Source organism: Corvus kubaryi, unplaced genomic scaffold, assembly GCF_017639235.1.
Source record: "Corvus kubaryi isolate FWS band 111438036 unplaced genomic scaffold, C.kubaryi_AGA036_p1.0 37285, whole genome shotgun sequence".
Lineage (NCBI taxonomy): Eukaryota > Metazoa > Chordata > Aves > Passeriformes > Corvidae > Corvus > Corvus kubaryi.
The window spans coordinates 1,755,795-1,771,506 of NW_024581089.1; the positions used below are offsets into that span (position 1 = coordinate 1,755,795).

General features: G+C 41.3%; 1 protein-coding gene across 9 annotated transcripts in view; it reads left to right on the forward strand.

Annotated features, from left to right (window-relative positions):
* Positions 1-15,712, forward strand: part of RAF1 (Raf-1 proto-oncogene, serine/threonine kinase) — a 65,580-nt gene that overhangs the window by 28,169 nt on the left and 21,699 nt on the right. For 8 of the 9 annotated variants that reach the window (XM_042026706.1, XM_042026704.1, XM_042026697.1 and 5 more), the window contains exon 2: positions 8,970-9,025. The gene's annotated coding sequence lies outside the window, so the exon portion shown is untranslated. Of the gene's footprint in view, positions 1-4,252; positions 4,434-8,969; positions 9,026-15,712 lie in introns of those variants that run through there. The other variant, XM_042026705.1, reaches the window with a different exon arrangement.

The window sequence follows — 15,712 nt, forward strand, 5'->3', positions numbered from 1 at the left end:
TGTGCCCTGTGCAGGGAGACTGAGAGCGGGCATCCCGCACAGCTGGAGCCGTGCCCTGTGCAGGGAGAGTGAGAGCGGGCATCCTGCAGCCCTGGAGCCGTGCCCTGTGCAGGGAGACTGAGAGCGGGCATCCCGTACAGCTGGAGCCGTGCCCTGTCCAGGGGAGGATGAGCAGTGGGATGAGCATCCCGCACAGCTGGAACTGTGCCCTGCCCACAACCGTGGCTGTGCTGGCCCGGTCTCCTCGGGTCCCCGCTGTGATGCTGTAGCTTTGTCACTCCTGCGCTTCCAGCGGGGCTCCCTGACCCTCCTGTTACTGTGATCCATGGTCTGCTGAACTGGGAGTAGAAAAAGCCTTTAGGTGTATCAGCACAACTGGATTCTTTCTGCTCGGGCATTCTTGGGTTTGAATTGCTTGCTTGATTATTTTTTGTAACTGAAATTCAGTTAGAATTTGCTAGCAGGAGATTGTTTTGTGTCGGGATTTCTTGTAAGCTGTTCAGCCTTGCCAGGTAGCAGTGGTGTTCCTGCAGAGCCCAGGCTCCAGCCCTGTGCTCTGTCCTGCCTCTCTTTATCTCCAGCCTGACTGCACACACCAATAACCTGCCTGTCCCACTGCTGTGCCTTCTTCATCTTGCCTGTGACAGGCCAAATGACTTGTGTAGAATTGTTTTTCTTCTTAGCCTTGAAGTGACATCCATAAATGCAGGGACCTTAGCTGGCCAGTGAGACTGCAGAACCAGTTGCAGTGGGATTGCTGCAGCACAGTGTGTGTTCCAGCTGCAGCTGGAGGTTGTAGGTGTGCAAAACAGGAGGCTCTGTAGTGGTGTAAAACTCAGAATCTTTCCAAAACTGAAGCCAAGTTAAAATATCTGAAAATGTCTTTTATTTTAATGTTTCTGAAAAACCCAGCTCCAGATATTGCCTAAAGGATCACTGCATTATGCTGAACTAGGATATCATTGGAATGGGCATGCTTATTCTTCATGACATGTCTGCAGTGTTGGTGCAGAAGGAGAGATTGAGTTGATGAATGTGAGAGTTAATTCCAGGCAATTCTCTTAAATCTCTTCTGGGGACACCCACTCAGAATGGAAGTGGCTTTAGTTTGGTTTGTCTTAATGAGAATTTTCTGCAGGCAAACCCTAAGGCTGCAATTAATCATGAAAGAGGTAGGGATCTCTGTGTGTGCTCATGAAATGAATATGGTGACTGATTAATGTACCAAGCAATTTAATCTTAGATTATTAAATCAGAAGTGAAGTAGCATCATTGGGTTGGAGCATTGATGCTTTCAGAGACCTGGAATATGTTTTTCATATGGTTTGTTGCTATTCTTATTATCTTCAGGACTGAACAACTTATTGTGCAACACTGCTGATTAACCTGCTTTGAAAGAAAAGCTGGAAGTGGAAGAAAAAATGCCTGTTTTTTCTTTTTTCCAAAGAAGATCTAAACATTTTTTTTCAGTTGAATTCCTTTTCCATTTTTTATTCTTAACCAACAGTGCATTCTGTTCAAATTACATATGAAGTCACTGCTGTCTCAAGGGCCTGAACTTACTACGTCTTATTAAAATAACTCATTTTCTAAACCACAAACATGACCCACGGAAATCATTGGTCAGCACTTCTTGGTACGCTAAATCAGCAGTAATTTCTTCTGGGACATGTACTCCCCTCCTCCCCCCAGATTATTTATGTGGTTCTTTGCACTGTTGGAAAACCAGGAGTTGAGAAGAAAACCGAGTTTTCCTTGCTGGAAAACATTAAATTCAGAGCTGTTGGTTTCCAAGCTCCTGTAGGAGATGGGAACCAAAAGCTGTTAGGTTGAATTGTTTTATGTAAAGGAGCCTTCAGTCAAGGTTCAGTGCAGGAGTTGAGTTGATGCACTCACTTCTGTGTTCTGGATACAGGATGTTTAAATTGTTTTTATATTGCTAATTAAGTTAGTAGAGCAAATGAACTTGCACAGTCGAATTCAGTGCAGGGTGGTATTTGGGTCTCTGCTGCACACTCTGTCCTTTTCTGTGCTGCCAGAGTCGTTCCCTTTGCCACACCTCTGTCACACCTCCAGCACCCCTCTGCTCTTGCTTTAAACACTCCCCGGTTGTTTTCCTCCTCCCCTTCCCATGTTGTCACGTTCTTGTCCTGCCTCCCTGGCTGCCAGCTGGGCAGGAGGGAGGGATTTCCGTGGATTTGGGCTCCTTATGTGGCGATGTGCTCCTGCTGTGATGCCCTGGCTGATGGAGAGCAAGGAATTCCTTCATACTTTACCTTCCTATTTCAATATCCTGTGGGAATGTCCTATTCTTTGTGCCTCTGCTTAACTTTAGTTGAAATGAGAGATACCCCAGAGTTCTGGAGGAGGGGCAGGGCAGTTGGCTGCCACAATCACCTAACACCAGATGCCCAGGGAAAGAAGATAATGGGGTTTGTGCGGCTGCGTTTCCAAAACTTTCATGGCAATTCAGGTAGAAATGAATGATTGAAAAGGATGATTGTGTTGTAAGAAATAAGTTCCTGGATCATCTTCTAAATTAGAAGCACTGAAATCTAAAGAGTGTGTAACGAAAAACAGTATTTAGAGTTCTATTTATAATAAAGCCATCAAATTGTGTAAGTCAAAATTATCTTTATTTGGGGAAGCAACAAAAGTCATCAAAACAAGATGAAAACTTGTGATTTCCCAGATTTCAAGCATGGTGATTGAAGCATGATTTCAGTAAGTTTCACTTAAGTTTAATTTGTAAACAGATGTTTACATCTACATTGTACCAGGTTTGATTGATTTTGTGTAGTTGCTTATACAAAACTCTTTGCTATTTTCTGGTATGAAATAATATCCACTGTGTATTGAATAAGGTTGTGGAAACATTTGGTCAGCTCTACAAATTAATTGAGAGAGGAGTTGATGTAGCAGTAGGGACTTGGCTAAAAAGTCTAACTTTTAAATTAACATGGTATGTTAGCAGTGACTGTGAATTAGCTCACGGCTTTTGAGACAGCATGAAGTAGATAGAATTTATTCTGTATGGGTAACCCATGTTTAGTTGATGTTCTTACTTTTTCTGAAAAGAAAGTCTACTTTGGCCCAAGTTCTGTGAATAATTCTCTGAGCTCTGCTGGCTCTTGCTGCATGCGCTGTTTTTTTGTAAACAACGCTTTTGCTTTGAAAAGCAGCTGGTGCACGTTTATTCCTTTAGTGACTTGAATATTGTGTTTGTACTATAAATGTCATCTGTTTTACACAAAGTTGATTTTATTGCAGCAGTGTGTACTGACCTTTTACAGTTTAATAGAATATGGTCATCTTGTGTATTGAAATGCTGCAGTGCACATAGCCGATGAGGGTAAACAAAGTGCTGGTCTTGAGTCACTTGTAAATGAGAAAAGCGTTTTCTTGGTAGAGTTCAGAGCTAGGAGTTAGAACTGATAATTAATAAACAGTATGTTTACATAAGTATTCTTTATTCATTCAGGCTTTTAAGTGATGTAGTCCACGTGATCGAATTGTGTATTTTCCAGTGGGTTTTGCTTGCTTCTGGGAGTAAGGTTTTAACAGCAAGACTCGATTTGTGTAGAACAGCAGGGTGGCAAGTGCAGGTCGCTGCGTTTATTTGCAGTTGCAGGTGTGGCAGCTCTGCCGTTTCTGCTGTGGTGCTCCAAACGCATCCTGGATGCAGCAACGGAGCGAAGCGAGAGCGCAGCTTAAATCAGAACTGTTTAACTTCGGGCAAAAGAGCTGGAAAACTGCCTTGCGAATAATCTGTGCATGTGGTGAGCGTGAAAGTGACTGTGCCGTGTTTTCTGGGCACTATCTGGAGATCTGCAATGGGACCTGTATCTCCAGCTCCTGTGATCTGAGCCCCCTTTTATGTTGCTCGCAGTTTCGTTGCTCCGTGCAGTCTCTCCCTCGCTGTGTTGTGGCTCTGCAGATGCTGCGTTGATTACGGGGTGCTGCTGTTTTCCCTCGCTGCTGTGCCAGTGCTTCATCGCAGATTTCACTCCCGTTGCGTACCTGCCATTGGTTCGCCCCTCAGATGCTTCAGTTCTGACAAGCAGCTGACAAAAGGGCGTTAATTAATGGGGCATTCCGATGCAAAGACGTAGTATCGGTAGGAGCAGTTGAGCCATTGGTGTATTTTTAGTTCACAAGCAGAGGGAGGTTGCTTCACTAACTCGCAGCTGGGTGTGGCGTGGGGTTAACCAGATTAATTAAAGCTGGCTCAGAGGTTCAGGCTTTTAAAAATGGCTCTGAGCCCCCATTATAGTCTTCTGTTATATAATTTTTTTCACTGTAGAACAAGCTGGAGTTCTGAAAGTGAGGATTTTAGGAACACTGAGCTGAGAGATTAACAAGAGGAAGATGCAGGATGGTGCACAACTAGAAGAAAGATGTGTCTGATGCTGTTGTAGGGGAAAACATTTAAGGTATATATTGAAATACTTTAACATATGACCAGTTTTCCTTTTTCTGTAGTGTCTTTTAGTTTGCTTCCAGTGTATGTCCCTGTCAGCTGTATCAGTAATATGTTCTAGCTTTTGGATATTCCACTTTCTTGTTCTCAGGCATTTAAGAGTGTTTGCTCAAAGTCTAGTCATACTTTCAGTATTTTATGGTGGTGTTTCAGTCTATTAGCACACCACAAAAGGCACTGCTGTCTCTCTACTCACTTGCTGCCTGTGGTAGAGATGACTAAATTACCATGCTATTTTCTTTATTCAAATTTTCTTCGTGTATAAGAAACGTGTGAGATTTTACATAAGAGTTTTTTGGTGAAACTAAAGGAGCATGGTGAGGCAGGTGAAGATGCCATGTCCTCCCTTTTGTTTGCATGGAATTGTTGCAGAAATGCAGGAACACAGAAGGAGAATCCTGCAAAGAACAGATAGAGGGGACCATTAGACTGGAAGCTTCAATGGTGGAAGTGTTGCTGGGAAGAAAAAATACTGGTTAATCGTATTTTAATTTTTTTTTTTCCAATTCCTAATTTATTGCTACCCAAAAAAATGCTATTTATGTTGTTTCCAAGTCATTATTGTAGAAGGTACACTATTGAAAGTTTCTCATAAAGGGGAAAGTAAAGTGGAGTTTAATTCCACTTAATGAGGTGGTAAGAGTGCCTGTATGACCTCTCCAGCTTTCACTTGAAAAGGTGTATTTTGATACATGGTAACTTGGAGTTGTGTAAACTTGGCTGTAGAAACTTTGTTCTAAAGTTTCTCTGAAAGGTGCTCAAAAAAATGGCATGGGATGTGACTCTACCTTCACAGTCCTTTTTTTCCCAATTCCTGAAGTTCAGAATTTACCTAGCAATTGTGAATTCCAAGACTACTGTTGGGTTAATATTTTCCTTATTTTGATGATTTCTGATAGTAATTGAATTCCTTCAGATCTAATCTATTGGATAACCCCATTACAATATTTTTTCAGCTCTTTATTTGTGCATTTTCTGTTGTAATTTGATGTGGTTTTTTTTTTTTTTTTTTTTTTGGTGAAACCTGTGTTGTAAAATTCATGTATTAAAAGTATGGCAAAAGTGTCCAAACTCTACTCTTGAATTTGCATGAGACTGATGTTTAGTTCTTAAAATAAACACACAGCACTGGGGCCACTGTGTGCAAATAACAAACATGTCTGATATTCCAGGACTTTCAGGTTTAAGGTGGGGTAAATTTGTTGATGATCAGTCAGTTTTTCTTAGATTGAAGCAGAAAAGTGTGAGAGTACCTGTGCAAGCTCAGTGACTCCCTGCTTTTCCCAAGCTTTCTTTTCCCTCCCCATCTGCCTCCAATAACTTTGGAAAGCTGTGTCCAATCAATCCCAATCTGTAGGGTGAGCAGGCAGGAACCTGTTTGTGGTGTTGAAGCTGGGAGGGTGCACGTTTCCCTGGTGCCTAATTAGAAAGCTAAGCAGTTTTGGTCACCTGGAAGTCAAGCTGCTGGCTGTGGAGCAGAGTCTCTTCTGGTAAAACAACATTTCTGGCTTTGTCTGATCACTGGGCTCACAGTTTAACTGTTCAGGTTGTGATGGTTGTTATCTTTATGTGGGGAAAAAAAAAAGCATTTAGAGTTCAGTGCTGGGGAGGGGTTGTTCCAGGCTGGCTGGTCTGCAGAAATGGGATGAAGGGAGCTCTTTAGAGGATGGGTCGTGTGGCTGGCAGAGAATGGAGTAAACGAAGGAGCTGCCAGTGTGCTGCAGCCAGAAGGAGCAACAAAGTGTGCAAGCCTCTAATTTTATGCTGACATTTGACAAGAAATCTGCTGTATTCTGAATGACATTGTCCCTCTGTGCTGAAGGCTGTGGAACAGCTAGAAGGCTTACACAGGCAATAACAGTGTGCTGCAGCAGGGGGTTGGTGTCAGTGATACAGTGGATTGATTTCAGCTCAGAGACTCAGAGCTTTCTCTTAGATTTCGCCAACCTTTTAAGTTGACTGTGTAACTCGCTCACTGGCAATCAAGAGGTTATAAAAAGAGAGCCAGCTGATGTTGCAATGTAAGCACTGCCCCTGTAGTGGAAAGACTGTCCTTTGGCATGTTCACTGGTGCTATTTTTACCTATTCCAGTAAGATCTGCCCTTGTGATGTTGAATTACAGGACAGTACCTGGAATAATTTTCTGTTACAGAAGTGCTGTATGCTCTGAAGAAAATTTTCAATAAAATTGGGCAGATTGACACTAAAACTGTCTTACATTGAAAAATATTTTTTGTTCTGTCAGCACAGATAATACTGTAGCTGTGACTACAAGAGATTCTTTCACTTTTGTTTGCATATTTTGTGTCTGGCAGAGGGGTTTTTTTTAATGTTGGGTACCTTTGTAGATTGATTGTTTTGTCTTTCTTGGTTTCTCATGTGGACTTCAAATAGGCAATGTGAAATTTAAAGATGGGGATTAACAATGTAGCCCAGGAATAAGTGGAGTAGGAGGTTTTGTCCTAATTTCTAAAAGGTCAGGTTGATGTTGGATAAATTTTAATTTGGTGATTCCTTTATGCTATAGGAGATTAATATTTTTTCTGGGAATAAGTTATCAGCACTGCCAGTGACCAAATGCTGTATCTATCCAAATACTTGTCATGGAAACTGGAGCAAACAGCAGGAATACCTTGAGTGTGAAACACTGGGGTTCAGTGGCACAAGTATCACATAGAGATGTGTGACTGCCTGAATTACAGTGCGGAAATGTCTGACATTTGTGGTTACTTCATCTCAAATACAAGGTGTATTTTCTGAAACCATCAATATCTATAGTTCAGAAGTGACTGACAACACTGAACACCCCAAACCTCAAGCTTTTGTCCTGGCTATTTGTGCATTTAGAAGTTTATTTGGGGCAGAATTTTTCCAAAGCAATGGTTTGACACCAAAGTGTGATGAGTGATTAACTTATATGAGTTCAGCATTCCCCTTACAGGCCCTTGCTGGCCTTGCTCCTTCTCCTACTCCTCAGTGCATCTCAGGTGGAAATCCTGCAAGCAGGCAAACTTCCTCCAGGACACAGTGATTTTCTTCTCCCTTGGCTTTGCCATTGTCTTAGATGAACAATTCTGGTCAGGTTTAATTGAATCTCACATCTGCAGTAACAGCTGGGCTTTTTGGCAGCTCTTTTACTTCTTAAACCCTTGTTGTTGCCAGTTCTATTAGCAAATGTTCTTACCTTTTTTTTTTTTTTTTTTGTCATGTGTCTCTTATCTGTCAAGAAAAATAAGTAATTTTTCCTGCCTTACAACTATTGCTTTGGTGGCAGATGGAAATATGCACCTGCTTCTTCTTCAGCCCATCACATGTATTTTATGCTGTGCTGTCTCTTCTTGATTTATGCATGAGATTTCTTTTTCTTCCTGCTGATTTTACAGTAAAAATGCTTTAGGTTTTCATTCTGTAAAGTCTCTACCCTTCCCCATCAGTTTTCCCTCCTCTTTTTCATGTAACATCATCCATCTTACTGACTCATTGTCTTCTTTTGTATTTGGTTGTAACTAAAGATCTCACCTTTTCCTCTGGTGTGAGAAAAACAGAATTCCTTCTTTCTCCCCAGTCTCCCTGCTTATCTTTTTCCATGATTGAAGGCATATTTACACTATTTTATGTGCCACATTCCTTAATGTTTGTTGGAGACAGGTGTGCTAGGTAGTAAGCAGGGTAAGCTCACAGCTCATATTGTAAGTAGACTTTACTTTAAAAATGGCTCAAGGTGGAGGTCCCAAAGCATTCATCTGATTTCTTGTTAATCTTTGGGAGTTTGCTGTCTTGGTGAAATCATTGCAGCTTCTTTTTGTTTATTTATTTTAATTTTTTCCCTACTTGCTCTGTCCAGAAGAGAAGATACTTCTAACCAAAAGTGAGCTGGCAGTGTAAGATCTCTTCTTGATTTTTTTCTTGTATTTCTTATAAAGACATGAGGAAGCTGGGACTCCTGGTCTGGAGAAGAAAAAGCTTTTTGGGGGAGGATCCCATCAAGATTTCTTCAGCTTCCCTAGGAATTCTTCCTCTTACAGTTGGTGCTTTTATGCAAGATACAGAGAGCCTTCAGAGGCTTGGCTGCTTGTTACTGTTTTATATGCAAGATTTGTCAACATTTGTGAGTCAGCAAGGTGTTTGGCTAAGTGAGGAACTGACGTGTGAGTAGGGAGTATTCATCTCCTATTTAATTTCTACTTCGGTGAGTTTTTAGCAATAAAAGACTTTCATGATGTTCTGGAATAAGAATGAGATGCTGTTGTGCTGGTAGCATTTGGTTGTCCTGCAGTCTGGCCTTGCACTCTGTGTCTCATTACACTGAAATGCTGCATAAAATAATGAAAGGCTGGAAGACCCTGAAAACTCTGAAAGTAGAAGGATGATAATTTATCACTGATGTGACTCACAAAGTAATTTTGTTGTTATTTATTTGGTATGTAGTGCATGTATATGTTTGTCTGTTAAAATGTAAATAACTTCTGTTTTTGTTGTCTTCCACAGATGATGTGCTTCATCCTTTTGTCATAGGACTTCATTTGCTGAAAGGAAAGCTAAAGGTATAAATAACTTTCTTTTATCTTGCCCTTCCTCCTTATCCTGGCCCATTCTTTCTTCTGAGGTGCCTGGACCTTTCCTGGGGGAAGGGAAACTTGGCTCAGCCAAGCTCAGTGCTTGTATTCCTGCACTGCTGCTAAAATTCACTTTTTGTTTTTTGAAAAATACCACAAAATTGATATGGAACATACAGTTGTTCCAGGGCTTGCATTATCAGAAGTGTGTATTTAACTTAAGCTCTTACTTCAGTCAGTCTCCTTGGGTATTTGCTTTGCAGGGGAAAAGCCCTTCCTCACCTTCCTCAGTTTAGAACTTCAGCTCTTGATGTTTGCCTGTCTTCTCCAAATGGCATTTGCCTTTCCACACAACTGCAGATCTGTTGGGAATAATCCAGACCTAATGTAAATTGTGTCTGTGACATTATCTGAAAGCTCTATGTCTGAAACATAATGGCTGGTATGGCGCTTTGTTAAATAAATAGAAACCCACCCAAACCAGAACTGTAATTTCATGGGTGTATTTAATAAGATAATGTTAAAATGGAGCATAATTTCTTTTTGGAGGCTCTCAGGACAGTAAATGTTTGACATAGTCTTAAGTAATGTTTGTAATATGTGATCTCTAATATTTAAGTACATTCTGTTTTTATTTGCCATTTTATTCAAGTTTCTTTGCAAATACAGGTGCATACAAACCCAGAAAATAAAGTTGTTAGAGCTGTCCAGGCTTTATGTTGTGGAAAGATATATCCAACTATGCCCAGGTGCATTTTGTTATAAAATACAAGGGAGAATCCTTCATTTTATCTCCTCCAGAAGCTCTCTCAAGGCCCTTTCCAAGAGTGGCTAGGTGCTTGTCCCTGTGCCCTGCCCTCTGCCCGTCTGGGTATTTCCATGTCCCAGCTCTTGGAATCACATTATTGACCTCCACGTGGCACTGCAGGCCTGGCACAGAGCCCACATTTAATTAAATCGATTTATTGGCTGAGAGCTGCCCTGAGTGAAAGCAGGGAGCACCTGGCTCTTGGACAGGCTGGGGCAGATCATCCTGTTGGGATGCACAGGTAATTCAGCATTGCCTGGTGCTTTGCAGTGCTGTTTAACAGCACCATGCAGGCTCTCTGTACAGTGTGATGTGAGCACAGCTCCCAGCAGCTTCTTTAATAATCCTCAGGCTGTTCCTTCTCTCCAAGCTGAGCTTGCTGTAGATCTGGGGTGTTCTCAGTGCTGGTGTCCTCAATGCTGCTGCGTTTCCTACACGCGACCGAGGGAGGACAGAGCCAGGAATTCTTTGTGCTGAGGTTCTCAGTCACTTTTTTGTTTAATCCTTGAGAACTTGTGTGGGAAGGGCATTTGGTGGATTGCTGACATTTGAGTAACTTTTTTCATCCTTGCTGTAAAGTGGATGAGTTCCAGGCAACTGCAAACACAGTTTGGGGCTTTCAGACTGGAAACAATTGGAGAATGAGCAAGTGCAGAATGCAGATAGGCACATGGCTGGGAAGGTATGTGCACTTGATTGAGAGACTTGGGGTGAAAAAAAAAGCTTGTTCAGAGTGTTTTGACCATGTAAAGACAAAACACTTGTAGTCCCACTTCTGTCTGCAGTGCAAGGCCCATTTTAAAGAGGTGTCTCTGTAAATCTCTCTTTGGAGAATTCTCCTGGGAAGAATTTAACATTATGGCACAGAAGCAAGAAGTCTGAATGACAGGACTGTCATATGATGTGATTCTGATACAATCAGCTATAAGAAAGCAGTGTTCAGTCCTTTTTGTTTCTAGTAATGAGTTTGAATTTGCTGAATTAAAAAAGGAGAACGTCTTAAATATCACTTCAGCCTTAGTAGTCTTCATAATGTTAAGAGCACGTTAGAGAAAAAAATTATGAAATATTGTACTAAAAAAAAGTGGAAGTTTTATTCCATGGCAGAGTTCTGGTGCTTTGATAGCAAAACTTGTGTAAAACATATGTGCACTTTCCTTGCTTGCTTTTTCCTTTCCTACTGTTTCAATAGTAATTTCATAAACTTCTTTGTGAATCTATATAAACTCAGCAGCTGTACTTAAATCCAATTTAAAAACATTCTGACTGCTTAGAAACACCTGCTGCATTTTTCTTTTTACTTGGGATTGGTTTTTTTGCTTTGCCAAAGGGAAAGCTTTGGATTCTGGGTGTTCAGTGCTCCTGTTTCTCTAATGTAGGAATTGTGGTTTCATAGGGAAGCTTAGAGCTCCATATTTAAATTTCATAGAAATATCACGTGGAAAGAAATGGGTGACTGACGTGGGAATGATCTGTTTGGAGAGGACAAACCAAACAGATCTTCCTGAGAATTGGCTGGGAAAAGTATTCTGGAGCTGTTACAACCAACAGAGAGCAGGCACAGAGTGGCCAAAGGTGCAGATTGTTTTGGTGACAAATTCCTGTTAAGCAGAGCCCAAAGTACAGCCTGCTGCAGCCAGGTAGTCTGACTGGGTTTGTGCTTACTAGCCAGAGTTTCACTCTGAAAGTAGCTTTTAGCTAAAAAGGCATTAATCTTACCAATTAATAAGTCTAAAAGCAGGTTGAGAGTTGTATTGCTTATGTCCTCCTTACTGTAGGGCCTACTTGTTGGAAAACCAGTGTTATTTTTTTCCTGAAGGCTGAAGTAGTGACTAAGAACAGAATAGTTTTGATAAATTAAGAAAAAAGAGAAAATATAACTTCCAAGATCCGAACATCAGAGGCAGAAATTGTATGTGTTTCAGTACTGGTTGTTCTTTGTTCGGTTTGGTTTTTTTTTTTCCTGAACACTGACTTTCCTTCTGTTAATTTTTAATTTTTGTCAGTTGTGTTAGGCAGGAGTTTGCTTTTTGGCATTGATCTCTTGAAATGAAGGACACATGAAGGAAAAGCACCAACCTTGTAGACGTTAGAGGGATCTGCCTGGGTTGTTACACTGATCCTAATTCATGCCCTGCATTTATATTTCCATGGATCACAACTTTATTTATTGATATAGGAATGGGTCCCTATTTATCCTCTACTGCTCTGAAAAGCTACTTTTAAAAAATACTGGTATGGATCATAACAGAGATTTGTCTGGTTTGAATTTCCGGTTTTCCCCCAGATAATTAGTCACCCAAGCAATATTAAATCAATTGATAATTACTGTATGGGAGGAGAAAAGGCCACAGTTAAATGGATCATTGATCTTTTTGTGTCAGAGATGAAAACTTTTCTTCTAAGCAGCTTTTCAAGCTTATATTTACTGACAAAAGTTTGTATTTTGAAATAGATTCTGGACTTTGTTCTGTGCTGTTTTGCCTTTGTAGATGTACTCCATGAAACGTGACTGTGTGTGGATAAAAATGGCAGCACGTGTGTGTTGGCAGGGGGGACTGTTTCAACATATTTCTAAGGGCTTTTTGGTGTTTGTTTCAGAAAAAAGAAAGCACAAAGTACCTAAACTCTGTAGTGAGAGTTTAGCTTTGTAACATGTGAACTTGCAGCCTAATTCGGTCCCAGTTCTGGCATTTCTGAGGGAGGGAGACTGAAATTTTTAACAGTCCAGACCAGCAATTTGTCCTGGTCATGGAAAAAGTCAGAGTAACTTACAGTACCTTTTGAATTGGAATGAATGACATGAATGTATTGATTGTGTATGAGTGACTGATCTCCAGGAATTTGTTCCTGTCAGATGTGCACATTCCAGAGCCGATCTGTGCTTTTGGTTTGATACATGTTCCAATGATTCATTAGCAGGATCTGCAATGTATGCAAAAAGCACTGATGAAAAGTGCAGTCTTGGTCACAGTGTGCAGTATTGCTGGGGACTTGCAGGCGTAAATGATGTTTTTTTTCTGCTTAGGCTGAACATTTAATGTGAAGCCAATCTGTATCAGTTTCCCAGCAGTTGTGGATCTGCAAGAGGACCGATCTACTTCCATATCTTAAAATATTCTTTGAATGCTGCTCTTGCAGTTTCAGTTGTAGGAAGGCTGTTTGAAGGCATTTTCATGGAAGTGATGAGCTGCAGGAAGAAAAGATTTGAAGACGATTTTTAGAAAGATGCATGAAAATATCCAGCTGGCAGTGGATTATTTGAGCATGGCATAAACATAAATCCAGTATCTGATAATGATTATGTTTCAGAAACATGCTTGTAATTAATTTTTAAGAGAGAAAAGCTAGTTTTTCTGGAATAGACAAACCTAAGAAGAATATAATTATGAAGGCATCATCGTAAAATCTTTCCTCCTTTATTTTAAATTAAATTTCTCCTTAGAACATAGTTTCAAATATCTTTTCACTGGAGTGGATTGGTGTGGATCTTGGGGGAGCTGGAGTAAATGAGCATAGTGAGTAAAAATGCCTCTAATCAATTACTGCTTGGAGCAAAATACCCAAAGGGAATAAACAAATCAATGCCAGGGCCCAGGTTACAGGACACTGCAGGGTGGGCTGTGCTCTGCACGTGAATTACCTGCTGAGGTGGACTCAAACCTGTGTCCAGAGATGGTCTGCCTGCTTTGTTCTGCTGTTGTGCCCGTTCAGTGCTCCCTGAATGAGCTAGAAATTGTGTGTGGCTGTGCAATATTAGGTTGTGTCATTAAATGTTATGTTCTGTCAGCTCAAAGCTGGTCAGTTAGGTTCCATATTAATTCTCTTCCCTCATACCTGTGCATGCAGTGAGCTGCTGGAGTTCCAAGGGGATAGTTTTGTATGTATTAATATAAATTTTAAGCCAGCTTTCTATGCACTGGAGGGCAGAGGAAAGGTGTAAGTCATTTGAAAATCACTTCCTAGGCAGCAGCTTTTCTGGCTGTCTATTCTTCCATGATAATAATTTGGAATAAGGCTTGAGAAGTGAGCATGGCTGCCCATGCACTACCAGAATTTGAGTGTTCTCAACCAGACTGTTGCTGGCCCGAGTGAAGAGGTGTTTGTGAGGCCCTGGAACCTCTTGTCAGCCACAGAGGGTTGTCTGGGAATAGCTGCAAGAGTCAGCAGCAGGACAATTAGGGTTTCTTCAACAAGCTCCACCTTTCCAGCTGCAAGCCCTTGTACAGTGGATGCCAGAGCAGGTTTAGCAACTTTCCATCAGGGATTCCCTGTCTCTCCCCAGGAGACTGTGAATATCTGTTAAACTTCCCCTTCTTCTCCTGTGCCCCTCCACCCTCAGGCCACTTGGCAGGTTTTTGTCAGCTCCAGGCCAGGTCTGACCTCTGTTCTCATCTGTTCCCTTCAGTGCTGGCTCCTCCTTGAGTGCACAAGTAGAACCTAGAGCCCTCAGTTTAGGAAGGAAGGAGAGCTAAGGATGGTGTGTGTGGCACATCCACTTTCTAGGAAAAGAACTCTCGACATCTGTGAGCAAACCCAGACTGCCAGGAACTCAATCCTCAGCCAAAAAAGATGGCAAAACCCCACTGATAAAGGACAGTGGCAAGAGAGAGCAGGGTGTTGCTGGAGGGGAGGATTGTGCCAGACGTGCACAGTCTTGAGACTGTCCAGCACTTACTGAGGCAAAGATCCTGGGAGAGAAGGATGCAAATGCCTAATTAAAGATAGAACTGACATGTGGATATACAGAAGGCTGATAGCAGTTGCTGTCTATGTTTTTCTGTGTGTGCAACAACCTTAAAATACATTGCTGTGATCTTCCCTGGCAGTCTGTGCTTCAGTGTGCAGTGTTTGGGAGAGAGAATACCCTGAGAGCAGGGAAGTAACTTTTTTGGTATGAAGCTTATCTTTTGTCAAAATGCAAGTTTGAATTCTTTGTCATTTCCTGCTCTCTCTGGAGTTTTTCAGGAAATGTTGGCAGCATATCAAAATATTAAATATAAAGGCTGTAATGTTGGGCTGTTGTCAGCTTCTATCAGCAAGGACAACAAGGGGGTTTTGATGGCTGCCCTGCCATTCCTTATCTCGCCTTCTCAGCAGAGAAATCAAGTTGAGCTCCTTTTCTTGTTTTGTCTCATCTGTTACCTGGAAGGGTGAAACAAAGGAGTTTCCCATAGGGGGTAAGTTAAGGGAAGCTCTCTGGGTTTCATCTTTCCCCTCTTATCTAACATTTTATCTCAGTTTTTATTGCTGCCATCTAAGTAGTTACTCCTTCAGCTGCCATGTGCATTATATGGGTGTTGCAACTGAACATAACTTGTTTTTCACCTTCCTGATGCCTAGGAATTGTGAGATGTTGTAGGTGCTTATGTGTGGTGAACTTGGTTGTATTCCTCAATTTTATCTCCCTTCCATTTTTCACAGTATCTCAGTGTCTTCCTATTCCTTATTCCCTTTTTACATCAAATATAAAACTCTTTTAAAAATTTATATGCCATAGATTTAAAAATAAAAAAAAAATCCAAATATGGCAGTCCTGTTAGATTTTGACTGGGCATTGAGTTTTAAATCTTACTGGCATTTAAATATTTGGCACCTTTGGACAACTGGACCTGCACAGCTGATGGATTCAGGAATGACAGGGATTGGCAGGAGGGAAGGTGAGGATATGTTGTCACTGTGTACCTTGTCAGTGAAGGAGATATTTAGGAACTGGCTGAAAGTTCTCTTTGAGGCTGAGAGTTCTGCTGCTCTGGGGTTTGCATGCAGTGGTGATGACTTCACCTAAACCAAACCTTTCTCTGGAACTTTGTTACATTTCCTTTCTGGCTGCTGGTCAGCGCTGGGTTTAGGTCTGGAGCAAATTT